This window comes from Tamandua tetradactyla, chromosome 18 (assembly GCF_023851605.1).
Source record: "Tamandua tetradactyla isolate mTamTet1 chromosome 18, mTamTet1.pri, whole genome shotgun sequence".
In the NCBI taxonomy this organism is placed as follows: domain Eukaryota; kingdom Metazoa; phylum Chordata; class Mammalia; order Pilosa; family Myrmecophagidae; genus Tamandua; species Tamandua tetradactyla.
Window position 1 is genome coordinate 56,025,193 of NC_135344.1, and position 20,590 is coordinate 56,045,782.

Sequence of the window (20,590 nt, forward strand, 5' to 3'; positions counted from 1 at the left end):
CCTTTCCAAGCATCCACCAAGCCACTCTTCCGTTAGGTTACTATGAGAGAATTGCTCATGTAAAGACATGTCATTCACAACCATTGTCCTCCTTCACTTTCATTTTTGCCTGGTAACAAAATATTATGTTATTTCCAAATAATCAGTATAGTCAATAAAGGACAAAAATCTATATTAGTCTAAAATGGCACAAAACTCGCAAACCTCTGTCTCTTTACCCCTTCCCTACATTGGCATTCATCTCAGATGAGTGGGCAATTTATTGCCTGTATGGCAATAAATGTTAAATGTTATTGCTTGTATTCTCTCTGAGGCACTTTTAAAATCTGGTCATGGATACAAAAAAAAAAAAAAAGATGTGAAGGTAAGAATGTGTCTGGTCTCCATATAGATGCAACTACCTTTATTATGGCTCCTTGGGTGAAAATCATTAGTCCTGTTTCTAAAATGGTATTGTAGTAACCCAGGAGATACTGGCTTCTTTAATAACAGAAACTTTGTGATTTGGAAGAAAAGTGAATTTGCCTAAGTGCAAAACCAGATGTCCCTTTAAGTTCCCTCCATACTCAAGGATTCTAGAATTCTATGTGACCAAAGTGAGAAAAAGTTGTTAGAGGCAGGACAAGAGCTCAGCTTCCTTCACTCCTACTCCAGTTCTTTCCAGTACCCCACCATCCTACCCTTTCTTTTCAAATCAAAAGTGTTATTCACTTTGATACTGTGTTCAGTTTCTTCCTTCACAAAATATTGCTTAACAATTGAAAAACCTTTTTCCTACAGCAGCATCTTTGGTAGGGAACACTAAATCATTAGGGTTATAAGGAAAATCCCTTTACCAAAGGAGCTAGTTTTTCCCAACTGAATCACAGCTTCCCTATGGATCTGATTTCCATGAGAAGGTTTGATAAGGCTTACGGGTGAATTCATCCTAAGTCAAAGATGACAAATGAGTGGATCCCAAACTACTGAGGAAAACTCTTAGGCTCCTCATCGTTACAAGGAACACATATAAAGCCTTCAGGAAACTGGTATTTTAAAGATAGTCTGGTTTTTCAAAATTGGGATATAACCTCTGCCAAGACAGTCGTAAATATCTGGTCATCATAGCGCCATGTTCAGTTTGCAATGCTAGCCTGGATGTACACATCTTCAGATAAAGCATGTGCTTAAGATCTCAGAAAGAATGACATGGGCACTCCTGCTTCTGACTGTCTGCTTGGACTTCTTTGTGTCATTCCTTGTTCATTTTCCTCAGTTCCTATGCCCTGCCTGCTGGATTAGACAAAACACGCCACAGCCATTGTTTACAGCAGGGTCCATCTCCCAGCTCTAGATAACTAGTCTTAGGTCCTAACACACTCAGTCTACCCCATCCTATCACACTAATTGTGATTGAAACCAAAGATTGTAGAGAAAAACACAGACAACGTTACTACCCATTATATCAGAGACCTCACTTTTTAGTTCGTTAATTCTCCTTTGTTTAATGAATTTTGCACCGAGTAAAAGTTACTCAGGGGTTGGTTTTTGCTCAGTATAAAAAATAACTTCCTAACAAGGAAAGCTCTCCAGGACTGGAATGAGTTGCTTTGTGAGATTATGTTGGTAAATATGTACAGAGGCTGAACTGTCACTATAAGAGATGTTGGCAGGAGATTCATTAATCAGAAAGGGGTTTGGTTGAATTATTCCTAAGGTGCATTCCAATTTCACCTAGGATTCTACTTATATTATTGCCATATTGAAATGGCTGGATTATGTGTGCATGGATCATCACCAAAAAAAAACTTCAATGGCTCACATTTCATTATATCACTGAGTGAATCATGCTCTGAAGCTTAAGCTAATTTAGTCTGGACTGAGTTGCTCAGTAAAGCACACAGCTAATGGGGCTAAAACTGTGGAACAAAATTGTTCTATAGTATATTTAGCTTCTTTTGAGAAGAACATTGTTCCATTTCCTGATTGCAATCCTGGCTATACTTTCAATATGATGCAGTTCTCCATAAGCCAGAATAACTCACATGAGAGTAGGTATAATTTGGTATCATTCATTGCCATTTTTGAAAAACAATTTGATGCATATGCCTGTTGACACTGAGCATGAAAACTCATGTCAAATTCGTACTAGATGACCAGAAAAATGAAAGCTAAATTGAGCTATTTGGCTTGGTAAAGAATAGTAAAAACATATAATGGTATAATGACATAAGGATAAAATATCAGGAAGCAAGTTCCTAATGTCATTATCTATTTGCCCTTGATTTTTCTATGATCCGATTTCTTCACCAGAAAAAAAAATGGGGAAAAAATGGCCAGCTATATTCCATAGATTTTACATTAAAACTCTATTGAGTTCACAGCACTTTTAAATTATCAGAAAATAGACCACTCTAGGAGGTCTTAAAATTTATGCTATTACCAAGCAATACAGCATAGATTATAAAGATGTATTTTTGTAAAGAACAGTGCTTCATAAATTATTGGTTAGAAAAAGGTGTGTTAGAAGGCTTACTAAGGTAGATTATAACGACAAATATGTATTGTTCAACTATATATTGATCCAGTTTTCCAAGAAGGAGAACACTTTTAAATTCAGCTAAGAATTAAGTGAAGAGTAGTTTTAGTGGAACAGAGAATGGAGTTCATCAGTAGAGATGATGATGAATACTTTAAAATAAAGTTGCATACTTCCATTTGTGACACTAGAGCATCTTTAAGAGTTGGAGAGGCTTTGCTCATTTGCATAATTTGCAAAAGATTACCAGTATAGAAGAACATTGTTGTTTTTTCTCAATTCAAAAGGTGAAATTTATTATTGGAATTTCAGCAAATGGTGGAACATCTGCTTTGCTAGCTCAGTCCTTTGCTGCTCACATTTTGACTGGGCTTTTCACTTTTTTTGAATTGTTCTAAAACAGCAATAACATCTTCATTTTAAAACTTCTTAGCACACGTTAAACATGCAGTCATTCAGGATTAAAATATAAATAGGTACTAAATAAAATCATTCCATCTGTGTGTGAGTAGCATGACCACTTTCTGATTTATTGAGTGCAAACTTCCAGATGCACGCATAGCAAGAACAAGTTCTCTCTTTGCCAGTACTATACTTATAGTGTGTTTTTTTGCCATAGTTCCTATACGTGATTTTTTAAAAACCCTCAGAATTAAGTGTAAGAAATAATGTATGATAGTTTTAATTACTAGTGACCAAGAAAAAAACTTAAATTTGGCAAAATACACTGACAGATTTAGTATGATAAAGGAGGGAGAGAAGGGAGAAGGAATCCAAAGTATTTATAAGTTGATACATTCAATTTGCTAAACTTTTTTGCCTTGCAGGATGCCTAATGCTTGCTATTGGAAATGAGATTCAAAGGTGAATAAGTTTTGGAATAGATGTCCTGCATTCATTCACTTTTAGCTGGGGGAGAAAAGGAAGTATAGATTATTATAACATAGTGTGGCATTTAGAGAATTATGCATAAGATATTACGTGGAATTCAAGGCTGGCTTCCTGGAAGAGGTGAGTGAGACTTGAGCTAATCATTTAAGAAAGAATTGGAGTAGTTCACCAGATAGAGAAAGCAAGAGCTGGCTGTCCAGAGAAACAAAGACAGGAAAAAGCATGGGCTAGTGAGGGTAAGGTAAGTAATTTAATATGGCCAGAGCCACTGACAAAAGGCAAAAACGTGCCTGGAAAAATAGGCATAGATCAGAATCACCAAGGACCATGCATGCTTTTCCGTGAAGTTTGGATTTACTCAGTAGGTGTGAAGAGTTAATGAAGTAAAAGGAATGACATAATTTTTTGTTATTTTATAAAAATTCTTTCTAGAAGAAGACCAGAAGGAAATTGGAGACAGGGAAATCAAGCAGTGATTCTTTTAATTGCCTAAAAGTGAAAGGATGAGGGTCTTTACTAAGACAGTGGCAAAGAGAGAAAGTCAAGAAAATAGAATCTAGAATCATTGTGAGATAGAACTGGCCGGCCTGATCGGATCTGGGTGGTATGGGAGGGTGACTCCTGGGTTTCCAGCCTGGGAGGTGAGATGGACAGAGCTACTTGGCTAGGAAACGCAAAGAGGGGAACAGGTCTAATGGGGAGATTGAGAAATTGAATCATGCCTGTGTTCATTTTAATATGGCCTGTAGGGTATGGAAGCAGAAATGTAAAGAACGTCAAGTAAGAGGTAGGCAATCTAGGTCTGGAACTAAAGAGAGAAGTTTGCCTTTCAAGTCACCTGCACCTGGATGAGAGTAGAAGCCCGATCATGAAGAGCTTGCTCAAGGAGGGTCAGGAGTATGGGAAGAGGAGGGACGCAGGTAAGTCCTCAGCAAACACCAACATGAACGAAGTCAAAACTGTCCTGTGATAATCAGTAGCATTCTCTGTCACTGAACCGAACAGAGGAAGAGAGAAGAAGGAGGCGCTGGTCAAGCATGACAGGTGCCACAGAGCAAGCAAGGGAAATAACCACTGAAAAATGTCCACGGAAGTTGGAAAAAATCTACTGGTCACCAGAGAAATTATTTTTGAGGAGTTTTGTAAGTGAAAAGCAGATAACAATGGGTTGGATGAGGGAGTACAGAGCAAATGCAGATCTGCTCAGTCAAAATTTTGTTAAAGTATGGAGAGGGAGAGGGGAGAGAGAAAGATGAGGACCAAGAAGGAGGAAGAGGAGAAGGAGGAGGAGAACAAGGAGGAGGAGGAGGAGGAGGAGGACAAGGAGGAGGAGGAGGAGAACAAGGAAGAGGAGGAGGAGGAGGAGGAGGAGGAGAACAAGGAGGAGGAGGAGGAGAACAAGGAAGAGGAGGAGGAGGAGGAGAACAAGGAAGAGGAGGAGGAGGAGGAGGAGGAGAACAAGGAGGAGGAGGAGGAGGAGGAGGAGGAGAACAAGGAAGAGGAGGAGGAGGAGGAGGAGGAGAACAAGGAGGAGGAGGAGGAGGAGGAGAACAAGGAGGAGGAGGAGGAGGAGAACAAGGAGGAGGAGGAGGAGAACAAGGAGGAGGAGGAGGAGGAGGAGAACAAGGAGGAGGAGGAGGAGGAGAACAAGGAGGAGGAGGAGGAGGAGAAGAACAAGGAGGAGGAGGAGGAGGAGGAGAACAAGGAGGAGGAGGAGGAAGAGGAAATCACTGTCATCAAGCCAGGGAATTGATGTCTCTCAAAAGCCTGCTCCACTCAGGCTCTGCGCTCAGTGCCTTTACCCACAAAACAACCTTTGTAAGGTTTTCGATGTTCAATATTTTAAAAACTAGATAACAAAATGCAAAGACGTTAAACGGAATATGGACAGGGGCATGCTCTAGTCATCCTACAATATGGTGCACGTCTCTCCCAACTCAGCACTCAGTGAGGTCAGGGTAGCCTGAAACTGCCCATGACGGAAGTTTTTGCTCTTGGGAGATTGGCAGATGTTACAAACCAGGGCTTTTCTCCGGCTGATCGCCATCAGCCAGTGCACCAGTGGTTCTAGATTGGCGGGAGAGCAAAGCCTCAGCATTTCCCTCTGCCCTGCACATGTGGTTGGCCAAGGTCAATTGGTTAGTCCCCACATAGCAGAGCTGAGACCTGAACCCAGACCTGTGATCCGCATACACCCCAAGACAGGCCCCAGGGCTTTGATGCAGAAATCAGTAAGACAGTCCTTTCTCGCATCCTATGCCCAAATGGCTCAGGTGGCTATAAAGGAAGCCTCAGGTCTTTGTCCATTGCCTATTTCTAAGATGCTAATTTTCTGCGTTGGCCTCCCAGGAAATCCATCTCCAGCGTGTTTGTGTTTTTTAAGCAACTTTCCTGAAGAACTGGCTCTCTGAGCTATGTTAATGAATTCTGTTAAGAAATAACCAATTTTCTCTGAGTTTATGATTTCAGAACAACATTTCTTGTTGAATGAACTAAAGTGTCTTAGACAGGTTTTTCCATCCACAAAATGGAAGACTTCCACATGGGCTGTTCATTAAAAGAAGTCTTAAAGAGTATTTATTTTTAAACAAACTTCATTTTCCAGCCTGTCGAATTTATGATCGAGAAATGAATAACAGCACAGCTGTGCCACATTATTTTGAAAATACCTTAAATTGTATTGTATAGCACTGCATTTAAGAGCATTTTTATGCAAACGAAACACAACTGAAACGATAAGTGGCTAATGTCAGAGAAATTGCCATGTCACGCCATAGTCAATGTGCCAATATGAAAACATCTCCCTTAAATTCCCTCCACATGTTTAATTTAGATAGCTATTACAGTGCAGGGAATAGGATTTATTTCCACACAGCGAAAACTTGCAGCGTGGTTTCTTTTGATGACAAGGGAGAAATATTATCTTTAGATGCATCACAATAGATTTCCTTTTAAAGCAGGGTGCCTCATTATATAACTGAAAAAGAGAAAAATTTGTCTGTGTTGATTCTTGCACAACATACATGTTTTCCTGTCACCCGAGAAAGAAAAGGAAGCCTAGTTTTATAATTTGTGTGAGCCCAAAATTACTGCAGGCTTTCATCTTAAATTAAATATTCTGTAGAAAGCCACAGGAATTTCCTATTAAAATAGAAAGTAACACAAATGAAAACGAACTTTTAGGAGTTATGTGATAGAGCTCAAGGCAGTACAAGACAAAATAAGGTCTCAATAAAATTAGGCTCATAATAGTTTAAATTTATTGTGGAAGTTGCATCCAAGTGTATCTTATGGACTATATTTATACTTCAGTCAATACAATAGCTACAGTAACTACAGTTTTATCTGACATGACTTGGGCATGGAGTATTCCGGCTAAGCGTACTTTGATTTGTTTAAAGCACTCTTTATCCAAAGGATTAAAAATACAGAAATAGAATACTGCTGATCCTTAGACTTTCTTGTGAAGGGAGTATATCTTATTTTTCCCACAGGGGAAGAATGAGGTTATACTTCTAACCAAGGAACAGATGACCAATTTTTTTTAAATAGAACTGACCACAAACATTTTAATCATCCGCAAATGATATACCTGCACACAGTGTTGTGTAAAACCTTCTAAAGTGAACGTGTCATTTGAATTAAGCATTACAATAATCGATTGTATAAATTGTCCTATTAGTTCACCAGAAAGCCCCAGATAAGAGGATTTGCAGGACAGGTGAGCGGTGATGAGACTATAAGGAAAACCTGAAGGTTCCTTCCCCAGAACGAGGCCACGATTCGAGTGACAGTTGGCGAAACTCAAAAAAGGGGCTGAGCTTTGGTTGGAGAAATAGAGAGACCCCTAAAAGGAGGCACATGTTGTGTGGGAGACAGAAAGCTGGGGGCCTCTTTCAGAAGCAGCTGATTAATCTGATCACCTGCTTGGAACTGAGGGCCTAATGAATGGCCATGAATTAGGATGCTATTGATTCTAGCCAGCATATTTAATTTTTTTTAGACATGATCATCAGTCTGGCTCCCTTTTGGGCCACTTACAGGAGTGATTGATCCTACCCATAGCCTTTCTTTTGTTTGGAGATCTTCCCATTATTTGCACCTCTTGAATGCTGTCATTGCTTGCTTCTGTTAGCTGTATACATCTTTACTGTGCCCTAGTTATTAGTATAATTGTAAATACCTGATATAAATCATAATAGCTTTCGCAGTCAAATGTGATCCTTTTCTCCTCCAGAAATACAATGCCTCTGAAATACAATTTAACCTAAGATTTCTTTGAAAGCATTCACCTCTTGCTTCAGTTGTATCTCCCAAAGAGAAAATCACATTCAAAAAACCAACTTTATTTAAATGTATTTTATCCTGTTTTCCTTGGTCATTTCTCCAATTAATCTGCTGATTTCCCTTGCCATTTTAAAATGTTCATTTCAGGACATGAACTACATTAAATCCAGTATTTATCGTCAACACTCTGATATCTGGAAATATACTAAATCATATTGGAACAATATAATTATCATCTCTGTAATGTTAAATCTGCAAGAATCTCCAGATTTTGTAATTATCTTATTGGCTTTATTCCTAGATCAGTGCTGTCCATTAGAAATATATAATATAAATTTAATGGATGCTGTATATATATATATGCAAGTTTGAATTTTCACATAGCCACATTTGAAAAAGTGAAAAGAAATAGATTAAATTAATAATGTTATGTGACCCTATATTAAAAATATTATCATTTCAATATTAGTCAGAATTAAAAATTAATGAGATACTAGCAGCACTGCACATACTGGACACATGTAGTACATTGCAAGAGCAGTGTTATATGATCCAGCAGTTAAAGACAAATGCAATCTTACCAAAACAATAAGGCTGCATTTAATGGAAGAACATTTTACACTACTGAGTTTTTAAATGCAAATTTAAATGAAGTAAAATGAAAAATTAGGCTCCTAAAGTCATATGAGCTATTAATCAAGTGCTCAGTGGTCAAATGAGGGCTGTAGCTTGCACAGTGGACTGTGCAAAGAAGATCACTTCCGTCAGTCATCTAGGCTATGACTCTTTGACCAGAGGGAACTTGAATCTCTTTTTTAACAATGCAATCTCATCACCTGATGCATATAGAGTGTTCTATATGTCTTTACTAAATGTTCAACCAAATTTCTTTAACAAGCCTGTATTATAATGCAGTGTCATTCAGGCACTGTCAGGGTTCTAGTTTGCTAGCTGCCAGAATGCAATATACCAGAAACGGAATGGCTTTTTAAAAAGGAGAATTTAATGAGTTACTAGTTTACAGTTCTAAGGCTGAGAAAATGTCCCAATTAAAACAAGTCTATAGAAATGACCAATCAAAGGCATCCAGGGAAAGATACCTTGGTTCAAGAAGGCCGATGAAGTTCAGTGTTTCTCTCTCAAGTGAGAAGGCACATGGCGAACATGGTCAGGGTTCCTCTCTCTTGGCTGGAAGGGCACATCCGAACACGGCATCATCTGCTAGCTTCTTCTCCTGGCTCCCGGTTCCATGAAGCTCCCCGGGAGGCGTTTTCCTTCTTCATCTCCAAAGGTCGCTGGCTAGTGGATTCTCTACTTCGTGTGCTACTCTCTCTGAATCTCTCTCTCCAAAATGTTTCCTCTTTTACAGGACTTCAGAAAATAATCAAGACCCACTCAAATGGGTGGAGACATGTCATCCCCTAATCCAGTTTAACAACCATTCTTGACTAAATCACATCAACCAGGGAGATGATCTCATTACAGTTTCAAACATACAATATTGAATAGAGATTATTCTACCTTTATGAAATGAGATTTATATTAAAACATGGCTTTTCTTAGGGGGCATACTTCCTTTCAAACCAGCACACAGGGCATAGGGCCTGCTCTGCTGCTGGGTCTGCCAAGGCAGCAGACTTACTCTGGAATACTTTCGATTTTTTTTATTTGTTCTATTGTTTTAAAAAATTCCTTATTAGAGAAGTTTTAGGTTTACAGAAAAATCATGCAGAAAATACAAGTTCCTATATACACCCCCACCAAAGGTTTTCCTATTATTAACATTTGCATTAGTGTGATATCTTTATTAAAACTGATGAAGCAATATTATTATAATTACACTTTTAACTATAGTCCACAGTTTGCATTAGAATTCACTGTTTGTTTTTATGTTTTATGTTTTTTATTTTTATTCTAGTAACATTATATTCAACCTAATTACATTCACAGTGTTGTGCTAACATCATCGTTATCCATTACCAAAACTTTTCCATCACTCCTGGCAGCTTGCAAACTAAAACACTTGATTTCTGAGCTAGGTTTTGAATGAAATGGGCAAATGTAGTGCAAACAAGAATAGGAGTTATTTTTATGGTCTTCTCATAGGGTGGGAAGAAGCAGAATCTCGGTAACATTACTTCAACAAATAAATGAGTGAGTCTAAGGCATTTGTATCCTCTTCACGTTTCCATTTCTTTGGCTTCTCTTATCTTACTTTTGCAAAACTCGCCCTCCCCCTACTGCCCCCAATTCTTGGAGTCAACTTTTCCTAGGAAATCCACAGGGTCATTTTCTGTGCCTGAAGAGTTAACAAAGCCACTCACTCCTCCATTTGTTGAACCAGTATTCACTGAGACTCTACTTCTTTCAGCCCTATGGGAGACACTGGGAACTTCTGCTGTGGATTCAAATACATATATATATATATATATATATATATATATATACTTGATTCTCTCTCTTATGATTTTCTTTCTCATGTGGAAGAAAATGATTACTTTTCTCTTTCTTCCTAAGAAAACTCTAGAAAAGTAAATGAAACTAGGAATGATTTTATAATTTACCTTTGAAGCAATATTCTGGATATTTGCTTCAGGTTACATGCAGAAAGATGCTGCTCCCTTTCCAATGCATTCAACAATGAAAAACAACCTGGTAAACTACATAGTCCTAATCTTTTGTGTGCTGGGTATTTTAGGCCAACGCTTATTTTTAACCAGGCCACTGAAATGAATTTTTAATGCTATCTTTATTTAATATTAAAGAAAACAGTTACATATGTATCAAATCTGAGTTAGACCGTTTTGAATATAAGACTAAAAGCATTATGTTTTGTTTTGTTTTCATTTATAGCATTGATTCTGCAAATATGTTGATAAGGATACTTTTTTAATCTGTAGCTTGACCTTCTAAAAATGTCCTCTTAATTTCCAAAAAGTCAGCACACAGCTGCCTTCTAGCACGCAATTGCCATGGCTGTACACTGGCTACTAAGAAGGCCTGGATAACAACAAACACTGAAAAGATACAGTAACGTTTATTAGGCTCATTTTGCAATGAACAGAAAAATTAGTGTTCCTTGACATAGAGACACTGTTGCTCATATCCAGTTATTTTCTATATTAATGTCAAAAGAGTTACTAATAAGTATGCTTGATTGCAGTTAAAAGAGATGCAACAACAGTTGTGTTAAAGATATAAGAAAAAATGCTAATAACATGTTGCAATCTTTCTTTAGTCCGACCCCCCAAATTACTTCTGAATGTTGATTTCCCTTTCCAACGGCATATAAGCAGGTTAAAGAGGAATTCTGAATGAGGGTAATAATGGTTTTTTGTACTTACGTGCATTTTTTCTTTTTTTGAATGTTTCTTATTGTGAAATCCACCATATATACAAAGAAAAAAAACAATAATCTTCAAAGGACACTTCAACAAGTAGTTACAGAACAGATTTCAGGTTTATGGGTGACCATTCCACTATTTCAGATTTTTCCTTCTAGCTACCCCAAAACACTGGAGGCTAGAAGAAATATCAATATAGTAATTCAGCAGTTATACACATTTGTTAACTCCTATTTTACCCTTTGTAAGTCCTCCTTCTCCTCTGATCCTTCTCCCAGTCTATAGGAATTTTAGGCAATGCCTGTTCTGACTTTTTCATGTTGAGAAGGGATGTCGACACTAAAGGATAGGGGAGTGCAATTAGTTAATCTTGGAGAGGCTGGTCCCTCTGGGTTTCAGGATTTATCTGGCCTACAAACCTGCCTGGAAATTATAGATTCTACAAAAGCAAACTTAGTGCATGAAACTTGGAGTAGGAGTTCAAGTCTTAGGTGTTTTAAGAGTTAACAGGAGTGGTATTGGTTGGGCTTTAGCAAACCATGGCAATTAGCACAATTTAACTGAAACTTGCATAAGAATTGCCTCCAGAATAGTCTCTTGACTCTAAGTGTTCCCTCTTAGCCGCTGGTGTCTTATTTTATTATACTTCTTTTCCCCCTTTTATCAGGAAGGCATTGTCCATCCCCTGGTGCCAGGGCCAGACTCATCCCTGGGAGTCCCGCCCCACGTTGTCAGGGAGATGTTCACCCCTGAACGTCCTGTCCCACGGAATGAGGAAGGTAATAATTTCCCTTGAGGAACTGGGCTTAGAGAGATGCCACATCTGAGCAATAAAAGAGGTTTCCTAGGAGCAATTTTTAGGCCTCATTATAGGTAGTCTTAGCTTTTCTACTACAGAAATAAGTTTCGTAATGGCAAGCCTCAAAATCAAGGACTTGTCCTATTTTCTTGGGAGCCCCCAATGATTGAGAGGGTACCCAGGATTTCCCAGATGGGAAAATTTAACAGTTCCATTTTTTTTTTCCTTCATACCCTGAAGAGACTCTACCAATACTTTTTAATAATCAGTCCACGATAATCGGAGACATATCCAGGTATTACATTAAGCCATGCAGAATTACGAGGCCCCATCCTCATTCTGGACTCCAGGAGATTGGGTTGTTTGATTGAGCTATTCAGACAGGTAATTTAGATTATGTGTTACAGAAAATTTAGGTTCTAGATATCATAAGCTTCTCTGCCTCCGGTCTCATACAGTAGGCGAAGGTCTAGGGTACATTCATTATCATCTTTTATCCTTATTCTGATTTGCCTTAGTCCCAGCCAGATTGGATTTGTTTTTATCCCTAATTGAGGCCTCATTTTTTTGGTTACTTTAACTGTTATTGTTATGTTTTATGCTAACTTTCAGGGCTGCAGCACTGGGTCTTAGGTGTCACAGAGTTACTCAAAAGGTTTACAGAAAAATCACGCATAAAATACAGGGTTCCCAAGCAGTGTGATGGTGGCTCAGTGGCAGAATTCTTGCCTGCCATGGCAGAGACCTGGGTTCACTTCTCAGTACCTGCCCATATAAAAAAGAAAAAAAAAATAGAGAAAACACAGGGTTCCCATATGCCACCCTATTAATCAAATCTTGCATTGGTGTAGTACATCTGTTATAAGGGATGAAAGCATATTTTTGTAAGTATGCTATTAACTATCATCCATGGTTTAGCATGTGCAGGATATATTACTTTAAATTTTTATTCTAATAACATATATATGACCTAAAAGTTCCACTTTTGAACCACATTCAAATGTATAATTCAGTGCTGTTTATATGTTGTTGTCTTTTTTAACAATAGCAGACAATAACATATGCCACAAATCAACAAGCACAATAAAAACAAAATGATCAAAGAAACAGATTGATCTTTGTTCTCTGCATTTAAAACTGCATGAACACTGAAAAAGGTAATATTTGTTATGTCTTCAGGCAAATAGACTCGTTCCAAGGCAATAGAGATTAACAAATTACCATGAATCAAAAGGCAAAATTCAGAAATAGCATTCCAGCCCCCACTTCCCCTAAACAGTCAACTCAAAAATGTTTATAGCTGAGATTCTTCTTCACTGCAAGTACGACTTCGGTGCTTTGCTTCTGACTCATAGTAGTAAATAATAAACGTCTATTAATAGTTTTTCAATACGTGAATGACTGACTGAATACCTTCTATTCTAAACTGAATTGAGGATGCAGAAATTTATATGCAGAATTAACATAGTTTGGACTTTATTTTCTGGATAAGGAAGTGGTCACAGCCCTGGGGTTGGTTAAAGATAATCCTCTGTACTTCTTCAAATGTCGTGAAAAATGAACTTCATTGTCTTTTTTATTTTTTCAGTTAATGTGTAGTGATTGGTGTCAGAAATGGATAAAGCAAACTGAATGCTTTAGGTCAACTTACATTTTATCTTTTATCTTTTCTCTCCAAGGTCACCCCGTTGTCTCTATAGCAACATGATAGGATTTCGGACAGTGGGAATTAGGAATCCTGCTCTTTCTACTAATAAGTTTCCAAGCATAACACTGATATGAGATAACATTGAAGAAAGATCCTTGCTCAGGGTAAAATATGAATGATTTGCATGTAAGGTGGCACATGTGATTGAATGTTCAGTTCACATTTGCTGATAGAATTGTAAACACTGACCCAACACGTGACATATCTATTTTTTTAAATCACTTGACTTCAAACTTGTATAAGTAGTATAATACATTACTGTCAGTAATCTAAGTGTACTCTAAATGACAGTGCTACGATCAGTGCTCTTTGATAAAGGACCTATCTGAAAGACAGAGGAGAAATGTGTCCGGAAGCATGTAGATCTTCTCCAGAGCATTGGAAATTCAGTTGGGATCTGCTTAAACCACCATAGCATCCGTGCCTTTGGTTTTCCTTCTGTAGAAATCGTATGATATTACTCTATGTTACATTATATTTCCAGATTGGGCTATCAGATTATATCTTCCAACAAACAGTTGAGAAAAGCAAAAAAGGGAGCAGGAATTTCTTTTTTATTGTACACCCACTCTTCTTTGGTCCCTTAAATTGGAAAGGAAGGAGATAGAAGGCTGTTTATCCTTAGTCTTGGGAACTTACTACAAAATAGAACTCCTACTTCTCTGTCCTGTCAGATGATCAGATGCTACTTGTTCATCTTTTCTCACTAGCTTGAATCACCCGAAGTCTGTTTTCAATATGCACTCAAGATGTATCGTATCCACAGTTAGATTATTATGAGTTACATGTGCTTCCAGTTATGCACATGAATATAGATATATGACCTGCAGCATTTTTACTTTAAGCGTAACTTTTTTTCATTTTAAATAACCTGCTTCAGCAGGCTCATTTTTTTTTCTTTTTTTATTGCTTCCATTTGGTTGCTATCCCATGAAAAGAGATAAAATTAAATATTGGGGAGTTAATGGTGGGGGCACCAGTTAAGCTAGAGTTATGGAGGAAGACCTCTCTGAGGAGGTGACATTTAAACTGAATCCTGAACGATGCCAAGAAACTAGCCATGAGCATATCGGAGAGAAGAGGGAACAGCAAGTACAAAGGCCCTGAGGCAGGGCAAGATATGTGGACTGAAGAAGCAAAAATGAAAACCAGTGTGGCTGGAACATCGTGAACCAGAGGCAGTGTATAGAAAGCATCCAACTTATGCAGGGCCTTAGAGACTATTTGGATTTTGAGATGATTGCAGTGGAAACTTCCTGAAGGAATTTAAGCAGGGGAGTGAGATGATTTTTTTTTTAAGCACGCTGGATTAGTAGGGGTTCTAGGTGGAAAAGAGATGACCATAGGGAGACCATTTCGAAAAGTTAAAGTAAGCTAGGAGAAAAACAAGGATGCTATCAGATTTAGGATATATTTTTCAGATAGAATTGACAGTACATACATATAGAGTGAATTTGGGGTATATGAAAAAGGGGGATGAAGGATGATTCAGGCTTTTGTCTTGAGCAAGTTTGTGAATAATACTAATAGCTGAGATGTGGTTAGACCAGGAAGAGAACAGTTTTGGGGGCTGAAGATACAAGGAAATTTCTTCTTGGGTGTATTAAATTTGAGACAACTGCCATGCATCCAAGTAAAGATCCTTCTTAGGTATGTATTGCCATTATCTAGACCCGACGAAGGAAGTAGCAGTGGAATAAGCAAAGTGGGTGGATTTGAGGAATGTATGAGGAGAGACTAAACAGGGCTTGGTTATCAATGGCATGTGGGCAGTGAGGAGCTGTGAGAGGAATCCCAAGGCCCCTGACATTGGTGACTGAGTGGTGCCATTCTCTGAGAGAAGGTCCCCCGAGGAGGAGCATGTTTGAGGAAAAGAAGAGGACCTCGTGTTTAGATAGGATCTGTTTTAGGTGTGTATGGAAGATGCAAGGCCATGTATGAGCCTTTTCTTATTTAACTGAGCTCGCTCTTATTTGACTCTCGAGCCCAGGCGAGAGGCACAGTTAAGAGATTTGAGTCAGCAGTGCACAAATAGTCATCATCTAGGTCAAAAGAATAGATGAGATTTCCCGGAAAAAGCGTCTAGTAAGGGCCTAGGGACTTCATTTCAGACCAAATGACAACGCTTGGTGTGCATCATTTTCGTTAGCAAAGCGAGCTCAAATAACTCCGAAAAGGGAGGAAATGGTGCAAATGCCCTTCCAATCGACTGTGTTACTTTCTCAGAGAGGAGCCATGTTGAATTTGAGTGTAAGGCTCACATTAAAAGAGCAAAATCTATAGCCACAAAGCAGGACAATAAAGAATTCCAAAATCTAGTCTTTGATCTTGAGCGCTTGAATATTGTAAAAAACATGGTGCAAAGGACAGATCCTTGTGTGTCCAGCATGCTACTTGGGTTGGGTGGCCACGATGTCTTCCAGGCAATTGAGGAGCACAGAAGACAAACCTGAACCAGTAGATGCAAACCCACCACAACAGGGGGCTGGGAAAGAGGATTGCTACACCATTCAAATGAGCCCAGTTCTTCTGATTTCAAAATCAGTGCTCATTGCCCTGAAGCCGCCATTTTAGAGTAATAGAAGTTCTGCGCCTGGGAAGAACTCTGGAGACTATTTGGTGCTACTCATTTTATAAGTGAATAAAATAAGGTCCTGAGAGGTTAAGTTGTTAAGGGCCACCCAGCTGTTTTTGGGTAAAGTCTGTGATGATATTGGAAGCATTCCTGTTAAATCCTGATTCTATGGATGGGGATCTGTTCAAGGGAGATGATATTGTTTTAATGAACATCCTCTGTATATAGCTATCTCTGCTCCTGGAGGGAGTCTTGTTTAAAGGTAAAGAACATTCAGTCTAGACACAAATTATCAGGTCTGAAGTCCTATTTGACCTTGAGTAAGCTCCTTAACCTGTCTCAACTTACTCACCTTAAATGTAAAATTGTAATGGTAATAGTATTATTTCATAGATTTGTTATGAGAACTGAGTGTGATAATGCACATAAAACCTTTGGACTTATACTTGGTTCATGATCTGTTTGCAATAAATTTTAGCAATTTTTATTAGCTTTGATATTACCTTATGTTACTTGCCTTTATGTCTTTTGGCATCTGGGATAAAAATGTCAATAACAAACTCAGAGGGTTTTTGTCTGTCACATAGCATGCATAAACAAATATTTGTTGAGTGAGTGACAATGGAAAGAATAAAGGAGGTGGAATAGGAGAGATGCTATAACATTGACATTTTTTTTCATCATCTGACCCACATTCTAAATCTTGGAAATGTGTAAGGGATTTTTGTTACCCTGTTTCTCATCTGTGGAAATTCGCTGCATTTTTCACATGGCATAGGGAAGATCAAGAAGGAAGGAGTGTTTCTCTGTATGTTTTAAGCATATCAGACACTGTCAGAGATTTGCCTTTGTTTCTCCTATGAAACTTATTTTCTGTACCTCTTAGGTGACACATACTGCATGTCTTCTGTGCTACTCAGAGACAACACAAGGGATAAAGTGCTTTCCCTTAATAAGCTTGCATGTGATTAAACATTTGATACAAAAGCCTTTATAAAGGGCAGAAGTAGCTGTAAACCTATAGGGTGGTTTAATAGTTCCAAGCATGGACTCTATGGTCAGACAGCCTGGAATTGGATCCAGCACTTGGAAACTTTGCGACCTGGATAATTAGTACTTTCTGAGCCACACTCTCACCTGTGAAGTAGTTGTAGTGGCAATACCTACCTCATAAGCTAAGGAACAAATGATATGTAAAGTGTCATGCTTAGCCTGACATGCTGTTGACTAACTCTCAAATGGGCAATAATTACGACAGGGGCTCCGAGGATGATCACTTTGAGCACTGAGAGATGACGTCATCAAGTTTAGATCTTGAAGAAGGAAGAGGAAGTTTCCAAACAGAAGGAAGAGGGTTAGATGGTTAAGGCTTGAGAACAGCAAATAATGTGGCCTATTCAGGGGGCTTTTAGAATTTGCATAGGACAGTTCTGAGTCTCACGGTTAAGCAGGGATCATATCTTAGTGAGTACTAAATGCAGTGTTGCAATGAGGCCTGTTCAGAGTGAGAAACAAATAGAGGTTTTTGACATGAAGATTAACGTTGTGAAGCAGCTTTTTAAACAATTCCTTTGATGAATTAAGATTAGGATGGAGACTCAAGTCAGGAATGCCAGTTTGGAGAAAACTATGATGGAGTAGCCTCTGGCATGTGAGGATCTTCCTGGAACGGTGGAGGGTTAAAGGAAAAAAAAGGTTGAGTATAAGAAAAATGAAGAAAGAATCATAAGTTGACTGTTTGGACATGGGGGTGGGGATGAGATAGGAGGTGTAAAAGTCAGAAGCCTGAAGGGCAGGGGAAAAAAATGCCCTGTAAAATAGACATACATGTATAAGTTCAGAGAGACAGATGTTTTGGGGAAAAGGCTGATAAATTTCATTCAAGACTAGCTGAATTTGACCCATCATTGGGAAGCCCATGTGGAAGCTGGAATTTAGAGAATTAAGGTTCAGAATTAGAAGTTCAGGGGAGGTCAATGCTCCAGGAATAGATTTGACTCTGAATAAGTGTGGGCTAGAGTGAAAGAAAAGAGAGAGGGAAATTTCTGATGAGAAGGTATGGCAAGAGTAACGCAGGGTAACATGCCAGCAAGTAAGCCCACCTTGTCTATGGAGAGCAAATAAGATGCAGGACAGGAAGCACTCCTTTGGGGGGGGGCAGGGAGGCGGGATTCAACATAAATAGGAAAACATGGTGATGGAAGGATAGTGAAGACCTAATTAAATCTTTGCCCTATTTCCTGCCATCTCAAAGCTGAAATGGACTTGAAGATGGCATTCTGTAGTTGAGAGAATTGGGGCTCAGAAAAGCTGAGTAAATGGGTTTTGCATGAAAAAACTATAGATTCAGGCCTCCTGCCCATTTTCAGTGCTGTTCTCACTTTAGAGGCAGCCTCCTGGGCTAATCATGTCTCACACACTCTCACTGGACATGCTTCGATTGATAATGCATAGCAGGTGAAGCTGGCCACGAAGTGCCGGCGACAATGACCCTTCTGTTCCGGGAGCCTGGGCTGCTCTGGGACCACTTGGCAGTCAACAGAGCACAGGAAATGGCATCTGCTAGTACGGCTGTGGTTAGAGCACCCTGAAAAAGGAGCCTTCCGTACAAACGCTAATATTTTATCTGGCCCAGTTCTCTCTCTTTAATTTGTGTATCCTTTTAGTTAATTAATTTTGCAACCTTTAGAAAACAATAAAGCAGTTTACTCATGCTCTTTATCTTTATACTCATGTTAGTAATTAATTCATTGTTGAGAGTCTGCTTCCAACAAGATATTGGGGTAGGGTATCGTTTTCTGTGAAGGAGCTTTAAATCTCAACCCTGTGTGCAGCCAAATGAGTTCAATCATTTTTAAAACCACATCAGTTAAAAACTAAGTGGTTGTTTTTGAAAATGCATAAAAATGATGTTTCATTTGTTTCCAACAAATTTTGTTGAAAGGATAGCCATATGAGAACTTAATCTTTTTATGAATTCCTTATGAAGTCATAGAAATCCTAATACTATCTAATTTTCTTCTTGAAGGAAACAACTTGGAAAATGCCAAAGGGGGAGAAAACTGAAGGAAAACATTTAGCATAAGTGGAAATAATACCTAATGAGAAAACATAATAATCCATTCTGAAACATTTTTAAATTGCTACTATAAAATCATCCCTTGCAGGAGGTTACACAGCTCTTCAAAAGTGGTACTTACACAATTTTCACCAAAGGATGAATTGACCGAAACAGATATTTGCACTCCAGTGTTCCAAGTCGCATTGTTCACAATTGTCAAAATTTGGAAGCAACTCAAGTGTCCACCAACCAATGAATGGATAAATAAAACGTGGTATGTATAAGCTATGGCGTATTATTCAGCCATAAAAAGGAATGAAGTTCTGATACATGCAGTGACATGGATGAACCTGGAAGACATCATGCTGAGTATAGCCAGACACAACAGGGCAAATATTTATGACCTCACTGAAATGGAATAATTAGAATAAGAAAACTCATAGAGTCAGAATATAGAATATAAGTTACCAGGGGATGAGGTGGGTGAAGTAATGGGAAATGAATGCTTAAACTGTAGAATTTCCATTTGGATTGATTAGAAAATGCTGGTAATGGACGGTGGTGATGGTAGCACAGTGTTATGAGCATAATTAACAGCACTAGGTTATATATTTTAATGTGATCATAAGGGGAAATTTTAGGTTGTATATATTTTGCTGGAATAAAAATTTCTTAAAAACCAGCATAAATGGTGAACGCTATATTAAATGATGGACTGATAGTGAATGGTACAATTATTAAGTTGTTCTTTCATGAATTGTAACAAATGTACCACACAAGGTGTTAATAATAGGATGGTATGTGGGAACTCGGTATTTTGTGCCCAATTTTTCTGTAAATGTACACTTTCTCTAAAAAAATTTAAAAAAGACCAAAATAGAAACTTCAAACTGAAGGGTTAGAAGAAAAAGAGTAGTGGGATTCAAACTGCTTCATTTTAATTGCTGTCATCACGTTTCCACTAGGTTTGATCGCAACCCTAGCTCTCCATGGGATCCTTGGGTCAGGGGCTCTTCTGTATTGCTTACCATTTGCTGGAGAGGAGTAACACCCTTTTAGCCCGGTTGTTTAGTCTTCAATTTCAAAGTTGCCAAAACCAGTTTTCGACAGAGTTGGCAACATTTGTTTGCTGAAACCTGTTTTGTTTTGAACCAGGGAAGCACAGTGTCAAATAACACATGAGTTAGCATAAGGAAATCACACGGCAGGACTCTTCCTTGGCAAGTTTCTAAGATTATTTTATCACTTTCTGGCTGCTCCTGTCTTCTGTTATTCTGCTCTCTTGCTGGCCACTTCTAGCCGCGTCCAACTCCCTGCCTGGGCTGCAGCAGCCTACCCAGGCCACCACCTTATCTCTGTCCCGAGGTACCACGGGAAGGAGGGAAATAATATCGGACTCACAGGCAT

At 38.6% G+C, this 20,590-nt stretch overlaps 1 protein-coding gene across 1 annotated transcript in view; it reads left to right on the forward strand.

Annotated features, from left to right (window-relative positions):
• Window positions 1-20,590, forward strand: part of CHST9 (carbohydrate sulfotransferase 9) — a 277,877-nt gene that overhangs the window by 137,087 nt on the left and 120,200 nt on the right. The gene's annotated exons all lie outside the window — the stretch shown is intronic.